General features: G+C 44.6%; 1 protein-coding gene across 2 annotated transcripts in view; it reads right to left on the bottom strand.

Moving 5' to 3' along the window:
• RNF24 (ring finger protein 24) overlaps window positions 1–6,230 on the bottom strand; it is a 77,418-nt gene extending 71,188 nt beyond the window's left edge. The window contains exon 1 of one of the 2 annotated variants that reach the window (XM_027624005.1): window positions 6,067–6,230. The gene's annotated coding sequence lies outside the window, so the exon portion shown is untranslated. The remainder of the gene's footprint in view (window positions 1–6,066) is intronic. The other variant, XM_027624004.1, reaches the window with a different exon arrangement.
• Between the last annotated feature and the right edge of the window lie 7,462 nt (window positions 6,231–13,692).

Genomic DNA, 13,692 nt, shown 5'->3' with positions numbered 1-13,692 from the left:
TGGTTAAGCAACGGACTCTTGATTTTGGCTCAGGTCATCTCAGGGTTGTGAGATAGAGCCCTGCGTTGGGCATGGAGCCTGCTTGGGATTCTCTTTCTTCCTCTCCCTCTGCCCCTCCCCCTCCCTCTCCAAAAAAAGGGGAGTTCATCTGCCAATTGTAGATCATTTTACTAATCTATCACTAATCTGTCAATTGTAGATCATTTTACTAATCTATGACTAATCTATTACTGATATGGGAATAGAGAGGCAAGTAATCAGAAAAAAAAACAAAAACAAAAACAGCTGAGTTGCATTTATAGCCAGTTTACCTTATGAGATAGAAGTGCTCTGAGCAAAATTAGGTCAAACATTAGAAACTAGAGAAGGCTATACAAATAATAACTGTAATTACAGTTTTCATTGTGTTTACCCCCATGCCAAGTACTGATTTTAGCATTTTACATATTATTTCATATGATACACACAACAAACATATGAGGTGGGTACTATTATTTCCATCTTGCAGATAAAGAAACAGAGTCATCAGGAAACCTGTCCAAAGTCACATGGCTAAATTGCAAGAGCTGGAATTCAACTCCAAGCAGTCTTACTCCAAGAATCTGGGTGCACAACTGCCAGTGTTAAGTTATACTTATGAAAGAATGAAATGTAGGGAAAAATTCAATCATCAAAATAGTTCTTTGTAATTTTTTCAACTCTAAGTGTAGCAAAAGGTGGTAATTAGGGGCACCTGGGTGGCTCAGTCAGTTAAGGCCCCGACTCTTGATTTTGACTCAAGTCACAAGCTCAGGGGCCTGGGATTGAGCACCTCGGGTTCCATGCTCAGCAGGGTGTCTGCTTGAGATTCTTTCCTGTTGCCCCTCCCTCCATTCATGCTTGCTCATGCTCTCTCTAAAATAAAGAAATAAATCTTTTTTAAAAAGTGGTAATTAACAAACACTGATTTTCTTGTCAGAAATTTTTAAAAAGCAAGAGCTATTCTACCAGGTTAAAAATGTCAGTTTTGCCCTTTTTTGCCAGTTGCCATTCTAAGGGACAAAGTGGTAAACAGGGCAGATGGAAGTCTTTGCCTTCTTGGAGCTGAGGTTCTAGTCAGGGTAAGAGACAAAAAAAAATCAGTTAACAGAATTTCAGAGTGATACATTTTACAGAGGAGGTAGGAAGTAAATGTATATTTCTCTTTTGAGACATTTAACTATGAAGGTAAATGAAAGGGATGGATGGGAGGTCAGGGGGAAGTTGTTTTTAGTTTTGTTCTAATTTTAAAATTATTTTTAAAGATGGGCAACATCGGAGCATGTTTGTATGTTGACATGGATGGTGCCTTGGAGGGTTGCTGATGATGCAAAAGAGACAAATTAAGGAGTAAGTCCTTGAGTAGGTATGAGGGGGAATATGGAAGGGAGGGAAGCTGGCCTCTCATAGGAAGAAAACATAAAACATGAGCCCTAAGAAAGGTGGATTTCTAGATTTGGTGAGTGGAAGTTGAGTGGTATCTGTCTTATAACTTCTAAACCTCAATGAAATATGAAGCCTGCTTATCTGCATGGGGGAAGGGTAGGCTGCTCATGAGTTCAAAGAGTGGGAAGAAATTATTAAATAGTTATAGGCAAAAATATTAAGAATCTGATCGCTTTCCTGGGCAGTGCTGAGAGTCCACTTCAGATTTCTGGTCGTGAATCTGAAGTTCTCTAATATTCAACCACTTATCTGCACTCATGGAAAAACCAGATGAGAGACCAAACAGCTATAAATAGAAAAAAATTCCTGGCTAAAAAATAAAATTAAAAAATATGTATCCAAGAGCATATGTGTATCCATGTCACAGTCACTAACAATGTCCAATCAAGCTGTGGTCTACATAGTTCCATTTGTCTCTACCTTCTCACCACAGAAATTCTTGTAAATAATATATTTGTCATAGTTAGTCATGACATACTTAATCATAAAGCTTAAAGATTATTTCTTTTTGGTCATGAATGCTTCTGCTACTTCCTAAGGTAGTTTTTTTTTAAAAGAGATTTTATTTATTTATTTGACAGAGAGAGTGAGAGAGCACAAGCAGAGGGTGTAGCAGAGGGAGAGGGAGAAGCAGGCTCCCTGCTGAGCAGGGAGCCCGATGTGGGCTCCATCCCCAGGATGCTGGGATCATGACCTGAGAGGAAGGCAGATGCTTAACCATCTGAGCCACCCAGGTGCCCCCTAAGGTAGATTTTTTAAAATGCACCTGATAGTCTTGTACGTTTCAGAGGTTATTGCCATTTCATTGCTTGAAGAAACTTTCTCTGTGGTAACTGATATTCTAAGACAGAAGATCCTAAAATCTTCCAGAGTGGGAGAAAAATAGGAATGGGGATTAGACTTGGATTGGACTTCTTAATAGCAACACCAGAAGCTAATAGAACAATGCCTTCAAAAGAGGGACACTAATTTTCAATCTAGAATATTCAGCTAAACCACTATTCGATTCACGTGTGGGGGTTAAATGAAGACATTTCCATATATGCAACTTCTGAATTCAGGAAGAATTTCAGTTTGTATGTGCCCTATCTCTGGAAGGTACAGTAAAATAAGGAAGACATAGGATCCAAGAAATAAAGGATCCAACACAGGAGGAAGGCAAAAAGAATGGATATGACAAAGGGAAGTCCTAGATGACAGGAAGGAAAAAGAAATGAAACAGATTACCTGAAAATATTGAAAGATTATCAGTTCTGTCAGATATTGAGGATGAGTCAGTGACTCGTACAAAGAAAACAAAGCAAATGAAAAACAAACAAAAGAGGCAATTATTTAATTTAGAGAAACAAAAGTATAAGATAGAAAATGTAATACTAGTATGCTATATGGCTCATCTGTGAATAACAGGTACACTGTCACAGTCATATAAATACTGAATACTGACTTGACTGGGAACTGTACTTATGTAGGACAACCAAGTCCTCAACATCCAAAATAGAAGTCCACAGATGATGTCCAAAGATGGAAAATCAATAAATAAGTTTAAACATTAAGAATGAAGTAAATATAAAGGTAAATACCAGAAAGAACTTCTAAGAGTTGAAAGCATTTCAACGTTCTGAAACTGATTTTTTACTACTCAATCTAAAAAATGGCAATTTCATATAATACATTATAACATTACTTTATTACTGATTTTATTTTATTTTGTAAAAGATTTTATTTATTTTTGCGAGCATGCAGGGCGGGGGCGGGGGCGGGGGCGGGGGGGGGGGGAGAGTGAGCACACAAGCGCATGCACAACGCGCAGAGGGAGAAGCCGACTCCCTCCTGAGCAGGGAGCTCAATGCTGGACTCCATCCCAGGACCCTGGGATCATGACCTGAGCCAAAGGCAAATGCTCAACTGACTGAGCCACCCAGGTGCCATTACTGATTTTAGAATAAGCTGCCATTTGAAACAAAACAATTATTGATAGAAAGTGCTGAATAGAAAAAAAGCTCTACTTTCTGTTATCAGACATTGTTGGGGGAATAATATACCGCAGTTTGGGTTAACAAAGTGTTACTATACATGCTATCACCATCACTGACATAACAGTATTAGTATTACTAATATAAAGACTATCTCTACTCCTAAAATGGCATTTAACATAATTTAATCTATTTTCATGATACAGAAATTACTTCAGAATTTTTCTTCAAACATCATACTACAGAAATGCTAAACGATGGGTTGGTAAAGAATTTGATTAACAGAATGCCGAATAAAAAGGCCAGGATGTTTTTAAGATCCTTTCTTGATACAAACAATAGCTAAGTCACTCTTGCAAAATAAAGTTCCACAATACTGTGTGGTACTATGCAAGCCTGTTTCAGTGATAATTCCGGTTATACTACTCTGTTTATCTAAGACTTCCCCTTATGATTTGTTTTAAGGGAATTCCTAAAAAAAACTCATGCAGGCAGTTATAAATTATTGGGGTTGCTTCAATATTAAGTGACACTAGTTTATGAAGTTAATGAAGCCCTTGTTTTTAAGTTAACTTATTTTGAGTTAAGTTCATTGATACTAAAATTTTATTTAAATTCTTCATCATAAAACCAAAAGTTCTCCAAATTGAAAAGTCAACCTTTACTAATTTTACTTTTACAAAAAAAGAATTTGACCATGCTAACGTAAGTTAAGATTTTTACCAAGAATAATATATTCCTATCCAACCAATGGAAAATTTCCCCTTCAAATTAAAAGCAAATGTTTTCAATAGAGGGAATATTCATAAACAGATGCTGTGGAAGACTGCTTAGTTTGGATTTCATTTTGCACTAAAAACTACCAGGAATTAAAATACAGATGATTAAAAAATAATCTTAAAGAGAATCTTAAAACTGAACCAATTCGATTATTCATATCACCCAATAAGATCCTCTTAATTTTTTTACCACCACTATTCTCAATCAAAAGAGCACAGTAAAAATCTATTTTGAAATGTGTTTCTTATATACAAGTTTAGCTAATTTCCTATCACTGCAAAATTATATGGGTAAAAAAGAAACTGAAAATGCAACCGACAATATTCTAAAACTTACAAGATCTGGTATAAAAAGAGAAAAAGGTCCAAATGAAAGACCAAAGAATAACTGTACTATTACAAATGCCTCCTTTTAATTGGTATGCATCAGCTGTAACTCTTCATAACTACCAAGACAACAAAGTCAGGCAGTCCAACCCATGGAACCAAAGTCTGTGGGAACCTGCAGAGCTTCCTTCTCTCTCTGGGGACGAGGACAAGGATAAAAGGTGTTCTGTTTTCCAGTAGTCCTGTAAGAGGAGCCATTGAGCTGGGCCACACAACCAGACAACAGAGCACAGGAAAATTCAGATCAAAGCAAGGACGCATGCCAGGGTAATATGCAATAAAACCCCTTGCCAAAGCACTCAGAAGAAAAAAGCAAGGAGGTGGAGAGAACCTGCTGGACCACCTTCTTAACCCAGGGAGGCAGGGAGAAACAAAATCTGCTTCTACTGAGGAGCTGAGAAGACAGTGTCCTACATATGTTGGAGTCTTTCTGTAGACGTGTATATGAGTAAATAGACATATTACCAACGAACTAAACCCAGAACGCAGTGTCCTGTATGTTCTGGAGTATTCCCATACACATAATATAGGGGTATATTACCATTACCTAAACCCAAAAAGCAAAGTGTTCTAGGTATACAGATATACGAGAATGTTACCTTTCAATGAACATATAAAAATATTCATTTTCAATTAACAAAACGCACTGGTTTTACAGTAAGAAACATAAAATATTGTTTGAAAGAATATCAGAGACAAAACTGGGTGAAGTTCTGATGAATTAATATCTCTTTTTTTTTTATACCCTTTTTATTCTCTGATTCTCTCATTTCATAGAGGATACAGAGGACGGACGGACGGACGGACGGACGGACGCACGCACACAAAATTAGGTCTCCGGAAACAAAGGAGGGTCCTTAATTACCCGGCCTGTGAAAGCACACACGCCCCCCCACCCACAGATAGGGGCCGCCACCTGACTTTAATTAACGAGGAAGATGAGGCGAGAGGTCTCACCCTAGCCCACAGCCATGCACACAGTGACAAACGGGCACGAGACAAACGCCACAAAGAAAGGGGAGGGGCAGGTGGGGACCAGGAAAAACACTGCCACGCCGCACCCCCCCAAGGCGCGTTCCCATCGCCAGCGCGGAGGCAGCCGTCCTCGCCATCCCCGTCCTCGCCTCCCCAGCCAGGGGACCGACGCCGGACACGGGCTAGCGGGGCGTGCGGGGCGCCGCGAACCTTCCCTCTGTGACCTCCCGGTGACAGACAGCCTCGCGCCGCCCTTTGTGCGGGACTCAGCCTCCGGCCCCGGTGGACCCCCCCGCTCCGCGTCCCTCCTGGCCTGGGCCGCTGTCCCACCCTTCCCCGTCCCCGCCGAAACGCCCGGGAGTGTGAATGGGGGAGGCTGGCGCGGGCCCGCGGTCTCCTCAGCATCCCGAATCCCGAGCCGCCCGGTCCCCTCAGCCCCGGCCCGGGGGCGACGGTCCCCGACGCCCTGCTCTCGCTTCCTTACTTACTCGGGCGCGCCGGCTGCGGCGGCGGGTATGCGGGACCGTCAGCGCGAGGCGGCAGGAGGGAGGCTGCAGGCGGCGAGCGTCCGTCGGGACCGAGCGCGGCTGAGGTGGCGGCGGCCGACTGCGCGCTGCGGCCCCCGACGAGGGGCGGGCCCGGCGGGGGAGGGGCGGGCGCCGCGCCTCTCATTCATGCAGCGGGGGTGGGGTGAGGGACCCGGATGCCCGGGCAGCTCCCTCCCACCTCGCTGAGGGCGCCTTGGCTTCAGAGTATGCAGTGCGCAGGCGCGGCGCTCGGTGGCCTGTCCTGGTTCCGCCCCGCCCCCTTGAGGGGGGCACTTCCACGGGCGGGGCTGCAGCTGGTAGACTGACTCCCTCATCTGTTTAGTATTTTTGCATGTTCTATAAACATTTTTTAAGGTGAAAGTTTGGGACGCCACCTCCTTCTTAGCGTCCAGCCTCCCAATCTCCGAGGGCACAGGAATGCCCATTAGTTAGATGGAAAGACAGTACACACCGCCCCTTTCCTCCATTTGTCTCTCCTGCAGCAGGTCCTCTCCGCTGAATGCTGGGACCATAGTGGTAGATGAGACCCAGAATCTGCCCAGATAGTGGAGAGAAGCGTGTGCAAGAAAGAATGCATTACATTGTTTATTTGCATTGACCTGGTCCCCTCAGCCACCAGCTCTCAATTCCACAGGGCAGGCAAGAAATTGACCATGGTTTTGAAGAGGGCCCAGACCTTTCTGTAAAATCAAGGCCAGGGGTGTTGCAGCTCCAAGGATCTGTGGAGGCCCCTCGTCTTTGGTAGACGGTGTATTTTGTGGAGACACCCTCCTTTCTTAGCCCTTTGGCTCTGCCACTCCTGGGCCACAGAAATCTCTGGGGATGCTGGGAGCCTTAGGAGGCCTTCCTCTCTGAGGTTCCTCAGCTGAGTGTGAGGGTACAGCTCAGTCCCCATGTTCCCTTCTGAGGTTCTCCTTCCTTTTCTTATCTTCCAGCCTTCCCTCACATAAACCATAAGCAACTCAGTGGCTTAACTTTGGGAAGCAAATTCATCATGGAAAGTGCCTATAGACAAATTCCTTCTGCTTTGCAAGCCATAAGCTTCCAAGGCAAGGGGGAAGTAAAGACAAAAACATCAGTGAACATCTCAAGAAGTTACCCAGCAGTTACAGTCCCCCAAGATGAGAGATGGTTGGAGGCATGTGCCCTGTAGAGTGTGACAAAAGGAAGGATGGGGGAGACCCATCCTTCCTTTAAAGCTGCCTATCTACACCTACCCCTTGCCCTTCAAGCCAAGAACCTCAGGGGCCCTTTCCTTCTCTCACTTCCCTTCTAGCTCTCAAAGGGAGTTGTCACCAGAAGGACCTTCCCAACTCTGGTTTGCTGATACCTGTCACTCTGTCTAAACCAGGCCTCTTCATCTCTCTCCTGGCCTATTGATTCCCATGCAAATCAATTCTCAGGATATGCAGATTTGCCCATATCACTGTCTTTTTCTAAAGTGACCCACTTGACCTTTACTTTCCAGTCATTTCCAGAGCAACACCACAATGTTTCACCCTCAGTGCCTGTGTTCTTGATGTTTTCTTTACTAGGAAAGCAAAACTTATCTAGGAACACTCAAGAGTCACTTTTTTATGAAGTCTTCCTTCCTTTCTCCACCTTGTTGACAGACTTTCTTTTGGAATCCTCCTGCGTCCTGTACCTAAGTCCCTGTGAGCCCCAGGCATACTTAGGATTCATACCCATTTGTTGGTATTTTACTCCCCCGCCAGAATGTGAGCCCTTCAACAATGGGAACAATGTCTCCTCAAGACCTAGCAGGTGATTGGCAAAACAATTAGGAAGGAATGGTTGTTGGGAGAGGTGATATTCCCTGGTAGGCCAGGGAGGTTCCACAGGGGTGAGAAAAGCTGAACTCTTTTCTTTCTCCTCCCTTCTTGTGGCTTCCTTTAACCTCTGTGTGTTTAGGAAACCTGTTTTATTTGTTTGTTTAAAAAGCTTGGCTAGAAATTCTCTAGTCCAAGCTGCTTGTAGGGTAGAGGGTGGAGTGGCTTTAGCTTCATGTCCTTTGTCCTTGTGAAACTCAGGAGAGAGAGAGAGAGAGTAGTAGATTGTTCCTTGTTCCTCTTGGGAGAGAAGTCAGATCTTTTGGTCTCCTGGTGTCTCCAGCTGGAGTTCACAAGCTGATCCATGATCCTATCTGTCTAGTGATACAGAAGGTTCTACTTCCCTCTTAGTATACCCAACTGCCCCCACCTAGGCAAAATGCATGTGCGGGTGGAGTATGGGTACATTTAGAGAGATCTGGGCAGTTCAGGTGAGCACCCCCAAACAGCAGACATCCTAGGACTTGAAGTAGTGGCTTTCTCAGCTAACATGGGCTCTTGTTCCTTGATGGAGGAGTGGGAAAGGCTTCACTGTTTAGGGCCTCAGAGGATGTCGTTCTCTCTCTCTATTTCCTCTCCCCTCAGCCCTCTCTCATCCTCTCCCTACATTATACTTCTTTTAAAGCATTTGCCTCACTCTAACCCATTACTCAGAAAACCACCCTTACCTGCATGGCAGAAGTCTTTCAAGACTCCTCTACCCTCTGGAAAGTAAATGGCATCTAATTTTAAATCAAACGCTAGTGACCCATTTTGGAACAGCAACTTTCTGGATGGTAACTGTAGTGGGAGCAAGGGCTGCTTTTAGTCATCTTGGATCTGGTGCTCAATATGAGTTTGTTGAATGACTGTATGGCCAATAAAGGCAAAATCAGTGTTTTTAAGAGAAGCTAGAAATCAAAGGTTGTCCTCAGCCCAACCCCTCTGCCCATCCTCTCCTCCTGGTGAGAACTATCCATCTGTTAAGTGGTGGGCACTATCCCAGAAAAACATTCCTCATATTGGCCAATGATTTGACTGCTTAGTTATCTAGACCTCTGGATGACCCTTTCAAGGGTCGACCAGTCAATGCTTTGACCCTTTGGACTGGGTCAGCAGAGGAGTCTCACCATTTCTGTGAGAACCTGAGGTGTGTTCCTGTGTTCTCTGAGCCCCTTCATTTGAGAATTCCAGTCTTCTCCTGGGCCTCCTCCTACAAGAACCCTCCCGATAGCCCATGTGGACCTCTAGATGGGGTGTGACCCTGCCCACAGAGGCCTGACTTGCTCCTTGATGCAGGATGTGTGTATACAATTGTGAAACAGTGCAAATGTGGGAGGAAGTGTAGGTTTCTACGTGCATGGTGGCTTTGGGTAAGACTATGTCCACCCTCATAAAAAGAAGGCAGGGATTCTGTCCTCAGCCACCAGCAATCCATGCTGCCTTTCTGGCACCCACAGGCCCAATCGCCCAAACAGAACTCAGAGCCCTGAAAATATAAATGTGCTCAGGATCCCATGGGAGAGTTAGCTGAGACCAGCTGCAGATGGAGAGAATGGAGGCACAACTTCCCAGGGGTGGTGCAGCCTGCTCAAACTAACCATCGCATTGGAGTACACCTGTCTTAGTGTGGATTCTCCCAAAAAGAGGCCCAAGACAAAGGCTGGAATGCAGGTAATAGCAGAAACAGGAGTGAAGAAATGGGAAACCAAGATAGAGAAGGGAGAAAAGCCAATCCGAAGGGGTGTTGATGAGCCAGTTACTGCTATGGGCTCCTCAGAGAAACCTGGTGGAACAGTCTCAACACTGTCCTCCCAAATGATGAGGAGGCTGGGGTATTTACGTTATGATTTCCATCTCCTTGTTGCTTCTAAATGACCATCAGGGAACTTTCAAGTTATGGCTGTGCAGCAAGGCAAGCTACCTAGCTCAGCTCCTCCTCCCTCTACCACTACCACCACCATTAGAAACCCCCACCCTCACCCCCACAATTCCTGCCCCTCTTGAGTTCTCTCACCCAATTGTGTCACTACCTTTTCTCTTTGTTCTTAGGTCTGAGCTTGTAAGAGGAAGTGAAGTGGGGTGATATCTTTGCCCACAAACCGTTCTAAGAAAAAGGAACTATTAGTGGTTCTTCCCCCATTTGAACATATCCAATCTATCCAAATGCTCTTCGCCATCATCACCTTGTCCCAAAGCAAGGCACAGGAAAGAGAGAGAGAGAGAGAGGAAGAAAGCAGGCAGACTTTCTGGAATGACTTCTGGCATCCCAGAGTCATAGAAGCAGAGCTAGAAGGAATGAACCCTCTCCTTAGAAAGATGAGCCCCCTGTTTTGTTTCTCCTTTTGCTTCTCCTGCTATTGCAGCACCTCCTCTAAGCAGGCTTCCCCGGTTTATCTTGGCTTTACGCCCTTCTAACCCACATGATTGTAAATGGGACTCAGTCCTTCATGCCCTCTGAAGGCTCTGAGGCAGGCAAAGACCATGACTGGGGGAAGAGCCTTGAACTCTGTAGTGGAGTGTGTCCTCCACCGTGAGACACAGCTTCCATCACAGGCCTCTGGCTCCCCTGCCTAGAGTTCTCACTCGCCTGTCTGTCATCCAAAGGAGTGTACCAGGGGAACAATGCTGGGAGGCAATGTGTTTCTAATACCACCAGAGGCTTCTTCCCTCCCTCGCCCTCCCCGGTTAAAATGGTGGAATGAACCCACACATCTACTTTTGCTCCTTCCTGAAACCCACTAAAACTATTCTAAAGGGATTGTTTTTTTTATTATTTATTTATTTTTAAAGATTTTATTTATTTATTTGACAGAGAGAGACACAGCAAGAGAGGGAACACAAGCGGGGGAGTGGGAGAGGGAGAAGCAGGCTCCCCGCTGAGCAGGGAGCCCGATGTGGGGCTCAATGCGGGGCTCAATGGGGGGCTCAATGGGGGGCTTAATGGGGGGCTTAATGGGGGGCTCGATGGGGGGCTCGATCCCAGAACCCTGGGATCATGACCTGAGCTGAAGGCAGAAGCTTAATGACTGAGCCACCCAGGCGCCCCAAGGGATTGTGTTTTTAAAAAGACACAAACTCACAAGGACAGAGAGGATAGAAAGGGAGACAATGGCAAAAAGAATTTTGTAAGCTGGAAAACAGATGAGTGGAGATTGACTTAGCAGACTCAAGAAAGCGAAAAACCCAGGAAAAGCTAAGAACAGCCTTATTTTCATGGCAAAATCCTAAAAACAAGACAAAACAAAAACTCCAAAAAACAAACAAACAAAAGGAATTGGCAGTCCTGGATAACCTCTGGAGCTGAGCAAGCCACAATCAGGAGAACTGGGTGAAACGTGATTGGGAAGCAGTTAAAGTCTCCCTTCTATCACCCTCCATGCTGCAGAGCCCCATCTCCCAACAGGCACATGGCTGGAGATGTAGCTTCTAGAAGAGGGTAAAACAGAAGGTCTCTTGATTTGGTGCACCGGGGATGGCTGTGAGCCAAGGTTTCATATGAAGAACAGGGGCGTTAAGTGAATATTTACTCACTGCACATAGATCCTCAGCTTTCTTCTCTGCTCACTTATCAAATCCCTTACAGCCACACTCCACCCCTCGTCTCTGGAATTCTGACCAGCCCCAAAGGAAAGAACTAAGGATTCTGACATTAGAATTCCCAATAAATGACAATCCATGTCTCCCTACAGTGAATCTCTGAGTTGACAAGTCTGAATCCCACGCTTTCAATAAGCTTTTCAGGCCTTTAGTCTTTTTTTTTTTTAAAGATTTTATTTATTTATTTGACAGAAAAAGAGTGAGAGAGGGAACACAGCAGGGGGAGTGGGAGAGGGAGAAGCAGGCTTCCCGCTGAGCCAGGAGCCTGATGCGGGGCTCGACCCCAGGACCCTGGGATCATGACCCGAGCCAAAGGCAGACGTGCTTAACGACTTAGCCACCCAGGTGCCCCCAGGCCTTTAGTCTTAATCAAGAGCAGACAGCCAAAGATCATGCCTTAGGTTCCCTGGAAACAGATGCTGAAATGAAGACTCAGGTGCACATGATTTATTGAGGGTGGACTCTCGGGAGAAGCCGTCCCCATGCCTCATGTATCACCTCCTCCAGAAGTAGCTGGGGAAGGAGCTGAGCAAGGGTGTGGTCTTGGCTGGAGTCTAGCCTCAGTCTGATCCCACAGGGAACCCTGGAGTGTGAATTGCACCACAGGATTGATTTCACCTGGAAGCAAGAGGGCTGTTTTGTGCCCACACATTAATCAATCATTGATTGTGGCTGCCAGAGAGGAGGCCGTAATCTCCCAGGCAAGGCAGCTCCTGACTGCGGTCAATTCTCTAGAGAAAGGGGCAGCTCTGATCCATTAATAACCAACACCCGCAGCAGCTGGGGTATGGGTAAGACCCCCCCCTCCCCCAGTAACTTCTGCTACAGGTTACCAGATATCTGAGGAAAACTGCTAACAGCAAGAGAAGGAGGAAATAATAACAAAAACAAATAAACAAGCAAACTAATAACCAAAATAAACATAAAAATAAGCCACTTGGAAGAAACCTGGACTTATTCTGGGGACAAAGGAGATTCCACAAGCTTGAATAAAGAAAAAAGAGGCATATACCAAGTCTCAAGAATCAGAATGGCTTCAGACTTCTCTTCACTGGAACTGTCCCAGAAACAATGAAAGGTAGAATACTAGAATAATATCCTTATAATTCTAAAGGAAATCTGTTTCCAATCTATAATTCTATATCCAGCCAACCCATCAATCAAAAACTAAGTAGAATAAAGACTTTCAGATATACACAATCTCATGCGTCCTTTACTTGGAAGTAACTAAAGGATGTGTCCTACCAAAATGAGGGAGTAAACCAAAGAGAATGACACAGAATACAGCAAGAAGGAGATCCAACACAGTGGAGGAGGTATGGGAATCCCTGTGAGGCTGAATATAGTGTGAACCTAGGAGGATTGGAACTGAGAGACTCAAGACACAGATATGTTAAGGATTGTCATTACCAAGATGACCACTGACATTGTACCAATTTATAGCCAGTTTTTCTTTGAGGTACAAACTTTTGAGGTAAATTGGCTAAATTACAGAGACCCCACTTATTGATGGAAAAAGCTCTCACCTAATACTGTTGAGACTTGGTATTCAGCCCTGGTTTTATCTTGAAGTAGCTGTGCTGGGAAAGTCTCTTTCCCTTCCTGGACTTCTAGATCATCCTCTGTCAATGTTGAGAATGGGCATGTGTCTTGAATGGACAAGAATTCCATGTGTCTTTAAGGCTATTTGTGCCTCTGTGAAATGTATTCTTCATGATATACAGTTCTATGAGTTTTGAAAAATGCATAGTTATGTAACCACCTCTGCAGTCATCACCCTAAAAAAAAATGCTCTCATGCTAACTCCTTTGCAGTCAACCCATCTCTCCTCCCCTTAACTCCTGGAAACCACCCATCTATTCTCCATCCTTACCTTTCCTATAATATGTACATGGAATCATACAGCATAAAGCATTTTGAGTCTGGCTTTTTTCATTAAACACAATGCATTTCGTTTGATACACTAGCCAGCAAAAAATTACCACTAATGTTTCCAGTTCTCGCCCAAAGCAGCTTCTGAGGCAAGAATTCAAATGCAAGTAGTTGATGTGGGAGGTGATCCCAGGAAGTGCTAGTTAAGGGAACGAAGAAGTGAGACAGGGAAGGGAAGGAAGCCAATATAGGGTGTGTTTTTTTCAAGTAGGATATCACTGTGGGC

The sequence above is a fragment of the Zalophus californianus genome, chromosome 8 (assembly GCF_009762305.2).
Source record: "Zalophus californianus isolate mZalCal1 chromosome 8, mZalCal1.pri.v2, whole genome shotgun sequence".
Lineage (NCBI taxonomy): Eukaryota > Metazoa > Chordata > Mammalia > Carnivora > Otariidae > Zalophus > Zalophus californianus.
This window is presented reverse-complemented; position numbering and strand designations above follow the sequence as displayed.